At 48.4% G+C, this 7,774-nt stretch overlaps 1 long non-coding RNA gene across 1 annotated transcript; it reads left to right on the forward strand.

Annotated features, from left to right (window-relative positions):
• LOC102166687 lies at positions 2,866–7,401 on the forward strand. Its single transcript, XR_002343759.1, has 3 exons — positions 2,866–3,330; positions 4,129–4,210; positions 6,083–7,401. It is a non-coding gene; the product is annotated as an uncharacterized LOC102166687 (long non-coding RNA).

Below are 7,774 nucleotides of genomic sequence, written 5' to 3' on the forward strand. Positions count from 1 at the left end.
GATCTCTCAAACCTCTGTTTGTCCACCTCTGTTGGCCCCAACATTTTGCCAAAAATTATGTTCGGCTGTGTATCTGGCTTACTTTGTCTATGAAGTGAGTTCTCCTCCAAAGCAGAGGCCATGTGTGGTCAACTGTCTTATCTCCAGGGCCTGGCATTCCTGGGTTTAGTGCCCTGGTTCATGGGCACTAAACCCATATGCCTGGCTCACAGTATGCCCATGTAGGTGCTTGGCTGCCATTCACAGAATGGAATGGAAAGTGGAAATTCAAAAATGAGATAACGGGAGTTCCCATTGTGGCTTAGGAGGTTAAAAACCTGACTAGTATCCATGAGGATTCCGGTTCAATCCCTGACCTTACTCAATGGGTTAAGGATCTGGTGTTGCTCCAAGCCTCAGCGTGGGTCAAGGATGTGGCTCAGATCCCATGTTGTTGTAGCTGTGGTATAGGCTGGGGGCTAAGGCTTCAATTAGACCCCTAGCCTGGAAGCTCCATTTGCCACAGGTGCAGCCCTAAAAAGACAAAGAAAGAAAGTAGAAAGAAAGAAAGAAAGAAAGAAAGAAAGAAAGAAAGAAAGAAAGAAAGAAAGAAAGAGAAAGAGAGAAAGAAAGAGAGAAAGAGAGAAAGGAAAAGAAAGAAGGAAAGAAAGAGAAAAACGAGATAACACAAGGGAAATTCGTGCATCCCCAGGTTAGAGCGTGAGGAAGAGATGTCAGCAGATGCCATGAGCAAGAGAGACCAACAGGTTAGACAACCAAGACTTTCTAAGATTTAACGATTAACTTAACTCTGTCCTCTCAAGCAAGCTGCTGAATTCCCCAGTTGCCACCCAGAGGAGATGAAAAGCAGAAGTCATATTATAATTTTGTGCAACTTTGGGGGAAAACCACAGCTTCTACTCCTTTGGCTTCCACACCCTGTTCTGCCATTCCCTCCCCATCCAAATTTTCCTCTCCACCATACAAGAAAATCCGAAGGTGCCTCACTTTAGTAGTAGTAGTAGTAGTTTGTCTTTTTAGGGCTGCACCTGCAGCATAAGAAAGTTCCCAGGCTAGGATTGAAATGGAGCTGCAGCTGTGGGCCTATGCCACAGCCACAGCAATGCCAGATCTGAGCCACATCTGCAACCTGTGCCGAAGCTTGCAGCAATTCTGGATCCAAGGCCAGGGATTGAACCCACATCCTCATGGATACTAGTCAGGTTCTTAACCTGCTGAGCCACAATGGGAACTCCTCAAAGATAACCTCCCTTTAAAAACCTATGCCATGAAAATCTAGTTTTACCAAGAGTGTAAGTCAGTTAGGGGAAATAATCTGCTCTACCAGAAATCATTTACTTTAAGAAAAAAAAAAAAAAGATTCTATTGAGTAGCAAATTACCAATATGGTGCATTGAAAGTGAACTTGATTGTCAGAGACTCATAAGTTTGTTATTTCCTGGACACATGCTAGATGTACTGCAGAGTCAGCAGTCAGTGGTGGAGTGATAATGGCCTATTTGGGGGAGAATTAGAATGGGGGAGGACCAGTGAGAACTTGAAACTTGACTCCTTCCCCAAAAGCTTCCACCCACAATGTTTTCAGAGTTGATTTTCACAAAATATGTCTTGAGCTGATCCACCAGAAGTAAAGAGTCCCCATGATCAAATGAGCTTAATAAGAGTGCCCAAGAGTGGAGTTCCCATTGTGGCACAGCAGAAACGAATCCGACTAGGAACCATGAGGTTGCGGGTTCAATCCCTGGCCTCGCTCAGTGGGTTAAGGATCCGGTGTTGCCATGAGCTGTGCGGCTTGGATCCCCGAGTTGCAGTGGCTGTGGTGTAGGCCAGCAGCTACAGCTCAGATTAGACCCCTAGCCTGGGAACTTCCATATGCCTGCAGTGCGGCCCTAAAAAGACAAAAAAAAGACAAAAAAAAAAAAAAAAGAGTGCCCGAGAGTGCCTACTCTTAACAAGTGTCCTGCTTTTAAAGGTCCTGGTCACCATTTGGTTATGCAAGACTCAGGAATCTAGAAAGAAAGCAACTTGTTTCATTTTATTTCACTCTACTTTTCTAAACTTATTTGGCAATAGAATCTTTCTACAATAGAATTTTTAAAACATTCCATAGAATTTCTTTCCAGAGGAGGCTATCTTGAGAAAGACAGTAAAGCGAAGTGGGTAAGAGACTGGTGTCTGTGGCCAGACAGCCTGGGTTTATATCCCAGCGATGGTGTGCTCTCTGTGTGATGGAGGCACGCCACTCCACCCATGCTCTGTGCTTTCAGTTCCTCATCTGTGAAATGCAGATGATAAGCGGACACACCTCATCAGACAGGATGGATGTGAGAATTAAAAATATTGAAACATGTAAAGCTCTTGGAATGGATCCCATATATAGTCAGTGCTCGGTATCAGCTATAATGGCCATTGTTTCTAATGTAGGACTCCTATCACCTAACAACATGAGGACCCAGGCATTAAATATCTCAGTGTATTCTTCCAGCCCAGCCACAAATTTCTGGATACAGTCAAGTGTAATTAATGTGACCATACTAGGAAAATGGGGTTCAAGGCCAAGAAGAGGTAGGACATAAGAAGGATATATCCAGGAGTTCCCATCGTGGCTCAGTGGTTAACGAATCCGACTAGGAACCATGAGGTTGTGGGTTCGATCCCTGGCCTTGCTCAGTGGGTTAAGGATCTGGCATTGCCATGAGCTGTGGTGTAGGTCGCAGATGTGGCTTGGATCCCGCGTTGCTGTGGCTCTGGTGTAGGCTGGCAGCTACAGCTTCGATTAGACCCCTAGCCTGGGGACCTCCATATGTGGCAGGAGCGGCCCTAGAAAAGGCAAAAAAAAAAAAAAAAAAAAGGGTATATCCAGCTCTTGGTGGTGATTCATGTTGACACCCAAATAATGGGAGAGAGGATGGACTGGGTCCAAAGCTCTGGGTCACTAGGGTGGCTGCTGGAGGGCCATGGCTCAGTTACATCACATATACGCTGTGTGATCTGAGGCAAGAAACCTAACCTCCCTGTGCCTGGGAATTAGAACAACACAGGACTTTTAGAATTACTGTGAGGATGGAATGATCAATTAAATGAACAGTGTCTGGCTTCTAGCAAGTAAAAGTAGCCCTGATTATTCTAGTCTTAATGTGGTGATATCAATGTTTTTGCTTAATTTTGTTTCAGTTTTTTTTTTTTTTTTTCCCCCTTGGAAACACAGACTCACAGACTCAGCACTAAGGGGGTACCTGAGAGGCCATCCAGTGCTACATCTTTGCTGACAAGGAAATGAGGCCCAGAAAGAGAAAGTCATTTTCCCTGGGGTCACACAGCAAGTGAGAGGTAAGGAGAAGGACAGGTTCTGTGAGGACTGCATAGGTGAATGATGTCAACCCTCAGAGCAACCCTAAAAGGTAGATATTAGTGTTCTCATTCTAGGGATGAGGACACTGAATCTCAGAAGGAGAAAATAATTTTCATCAGCTCACACAGCAGATAGGGTGATAACAACGTCTATTGTGAGAACAATAGCAATCAACACCTCGCACAGACCTTGGGCTGATTACATAGACCCTACTGGGTTCTGGTGGATACAGTGAAGGTGGCCTGGCGGGGAGGGGGGCGCACAGGCAGGACTGGTTATTGTCATTGTGACTGTCCCTTTCTGGTTCCCTGCTTCTGCTCTTGCCTCCTGTGTTCTCCGCCCAAGAGCCAGAGGGATCCTTCATTCTCCACCACTCGTCTCTCTTCCTCCCCAGGCTTCCCATTGCTCAGTGCAAAATCCAAAGCCACTCCGGTGACCTTGGAGGCCTTACAGGACCAGTTCCGATGCTGGCCCCCCGCAACTGCACTTCCTCCTCTCCCCTCCTCCTTCATTCCTCTCCACTGCAGCCACTGTCCGAGAGATACACCTGCCCCCTTGCTGTCCCCTTGCCCAGCACACAGTCTCCAGTGCATCTGCAGGGACCCCCCCCCACCTTCTCGGTGACACCCTCCCTGACCACCCTTTATGAAACAGCTCCTATACCCAGCCCATCATTTTTTCCCCGCATTATCCCACTTTATTTTTCATCTAAACATTACTTAATGAATTAGGGTCTCTACGCCTCTTTGTTTCTGTCAATATCTTCTTCCCAGCAGAATATGAGCTCCGTGAGGACAAAGGCACTGCTTGTCTTGTTTGTGCTGGATCTTCACTGCTTATACCAGGACCAGACACAAGGTATGCAGATCTGTCCTATAAAAGAATGAACCCTTGGCTCCTTTGGACGTTGTGAGCAGCGGGCAGGGGAAGGCAGAAAGCGGTGATGCGGGGTGGGGTGGGGGGGGGCAGAGCAGATCCAAAGAAGGAACTGTAAGCTGCTGCCAGCTGCCAGAGGGTGCCCTTGGCAGGGCACAGCTGGATATAGCTATGATCTTCCCCCTTCTCCTCCCCAAAGTGGAGAGCACCCTGAAACCACCCCGAGCTGAGCCCCACCCCAGGGCAGGCAAGAGAACTGAAAGCCAAACCTAAAAGCATCTGAAGTGAAGCAAACCTCAGCCAGTCTCTAGTCCGCTGACTCGGTGCTTCCATCATGCCCAGGAGATGAAATCAAGGTGGGGGCTGGGAGTTCCGCCCAAGAAGAGGAAACTCCAGCCTAATAGAGCATGGATGACCACAGGCTCAGCAGGTGTGCCTGTAAGGGTCCCCGCAGAAAACAGAGTTTACCCCCATGATGCACATGGACAGCATTCAATGAAGGGATCTTTTGCAGACGTGGGCGGGGCCAGCAGCACCACGAAGCCCTGACGCCCCTGCAGGAGCACAGGGAGGAGATGGTGGTGCTGCAGGCTTCCAAAAGGGTGTTGGGGACCGCAGTGGCAGAGGAGCACAGCTGCCCCTAGAGGTACAGACCTCTCTCTCCGTCTGCCCTCTGGTCCCCTGCCAGCGTCCTCAGAAGACAGGTGACAGGGGAGCTGAGGGACGCAGCTGGCAGGGTCGGCTTCCAGGGCACACAGCAGGGCAGGGAATGGGTCTGGCGAACCATGGAGAAGAAATGGCAAAGGTGACAGATTAATAACCACTCAGAATTTTTCCCACTGTTTTGTGCAGAATCTGGCACAGACCAGACATGAATAAATGCAGCTCCCAGTGTCCTCATCAAATTGCTTTGTCCTCCACACTCAGCCAGGCACCAGCCAAAGGTGCTTGAATCATAGACACACACACACACACACACACACACACACACACACTCCTATTGAGCTCTTACTAGTGCTGAGCCTGTCTTTGGCCCTTTACAGACAGTTATGGGTAAGTTTGGCTGTGCCTATTTTTTCAGATGTGGAACCTGAGGCTAAAAAGTTTCATAGCTTTCTTTCTTTTCTTTTCTTTTCTTTTTTTTTTTTTTTTTGGAGGTGACTCGACTAGTGAGGGGCAGAACCAGGGCTCCACCCCAAATGAGCCTAACTCACGGGTCCATGCCATCAACCACCATGGTCTCCATCCCTGAGCCTAGCACAGGGCCTGCCGGGCTATGGGAGGTTAAGGAAGCGTGGCCTAAAGGAACTCTCCCTACAGTCTCCACATGGGTGGGAGTTATGGGCTCACTTCTGCACATCGGCCATCTCCAACCCAAAGTTACTAGGCAAAAATGCTGTTGCTCTTGGCTGATTTGAGATGGTGAGGGCAGAGGACAGGGATGCCGGCCTACCAATGTCCTGGATCGCTCTAGCGCTGAAATAACCAGGGAAGCGCCTGCCTCTCTGCTCACCTCCTACGAATCCATCATCGAGGACCCATGGATGCCAGCCCATGCTGATCTGCGGGAGGTTCCAACTCCCATGTCTAGTTTGGGGGAGCTGGCGATGGGGGAGCAAAATTTGGAGAAACCAGTCTACTCAAAACTCAGAAAATGACCCCAGAAGCACACTGCGTTGATGGTGCAACTCTTGTTTGCCTACCATTTGACTTCTAGCAGGAAGTATTTTTAAAGGGTATTTTTCGCCCTTGCTGGCCAGTTCCTCATTGAGAAATTCTCTTTTGTGACACTTGGACATCTCAGCTCCCAAAGTGATGATGGGACTTTTTTTTTTTTTAAATTGCCACTTCCAGGTTTGGATTCACTTCTTCATTCATCTGGAAGAACAGAAAGGATTTCCAAATGCTTATCAAACGTATCCTCTGGGCACTGAAGACGGGCCTTGTCCTCAGACCCTGACTATCACTTTGTGGAACCACACGGCACAGGATGGGATGTCTCCACCTCCTCTTCTCTCCATTGTCAACCCACCCACTCAGCAGTTTATCAGCCCCCCTCTTTGTCCCCCTGTACATTATGAAGCAACAGGATAAAAATCTCCTTTAATGTTTAGTGAGAAATAGAATGTAAACCAATGGTACAACTGTAGTGGGCTTCAGAGCTGAACAGGCTCAGGATGATGCTGGAAGTTTCCTGGCTCCCTGCCCTTCTTAGGGGCCAAGAAAATGGAAATCACCACCCATTACAGTGGACCACGGACAGGTCCCCCTCAGATCCCTTACCCTGTGTGCCTCAGTCTTTTCAATGACTGTGAGATGTAAGTCCTGCTTCATCTCCTAGCCTCACCTTCGTTTCCTTTCCTCAACTCCAGGCCAGGCAGCACCAGGTCCTGTCACACCCTGCACAGGCTGTGCTCTGCCATCACCTACCTTTGCTCATGCTCTTTCCTCTGCCTGGAATGCCTTTCTCCCACCAGCTTTCTCTAGCAAGCTTTTACTTTTGCTGGAAGACTCAGCATCATTTCCTGAGCCCCAAGCTAATCTGTGCCACCTCCCCCCCAACCCTGGGAACCCCATGCTTCCCTCTGCCTCGACATTCAGCACTTTGTGTTGGAAACATCTGCTTTCTGGTCTACCTCCCACGTGGACGCTGAGTTCTGGGAAGACCTTCTCTGACTCCACCCTGATTCCCAGAGGCCAGCACAGGACCTGACCTACAGTGGGTGCTCGGAGAAATGCTTTCTGGAATCTGGCTCAACACCCTTTGGTTGTCCTCCTCCTCTAAATGGGCATGTGAATTAACTCAGCCTGTGCCCAGAGAAACAGGAACTTAAAGATAAGTACAAAGTGGCCGAATCTCCCGAGCCCCCAGGCTCTTCCACCATTTGTGGTGAGTTGTGAAACAGAGAGTGAGCAGCCCAGAGTGGGGACCTGAGAAGCTGTTGGTGGTGGGAGTCCTTGGGTGTTCCCACGTGGTATAGTTTTCATGGGTCCAAAACCATCCATCTTACCAGAAATTCCAGCACTAGAGCAACTTTCCTCTAGCTGAAATCTCTCACCCTGGTTAAAATGGAAAGCCTCATGACATGGACTTCTAAGGGGTCTTTATTTCTACAGCTTTATTTATTTATTTGTTGTGTTTTTAGGGCCATACCCAAGGCATATGGATATTCCCAGGCTAGGGGTCTAATAGGAGTCGTAGCTGCTGGCCTACACCACAGCTCACAGCAACGCCAGATCCTTAACCCACTGAGTGAGGCCAGGGATCAAACCTGCGTCCTCATGGATGCTAGTGAGATTCATTTCCATTGAGCCACAATGGGAACTCCTCTACAGCTTTCTTGATAATCATAAAGTGATATACCAAAAGCTGTGCCCATCATCTCATTTAATTTCACAACAAGTCTAGGAAATCAGTACTATTTTCCCCATTTTATGAGTGAGGAAACAAAGGTATAGAGAAATTAAGGTGCCCAAGATCACACACCTCTGAAATGGAAGAGCCAGGGTCCAAACCCAGCTCTGTCTGGCCCCAGGGTGCTTCTT

The sequence above is a fragment of the Sus scrofa genome, chromosome 4 (genome assembly GCF_000003025.6).
Source record: "Sus scrofa isolate TJ Tabasco breed Duroc chromosome 4, Sscrofa11.1, whole genome shotgun sequence".
NCBI lineage: Eukaryota > Metazoa > Chordata > Mammalia > Artiodactyla > Suidae > Sus > Sus scrofa.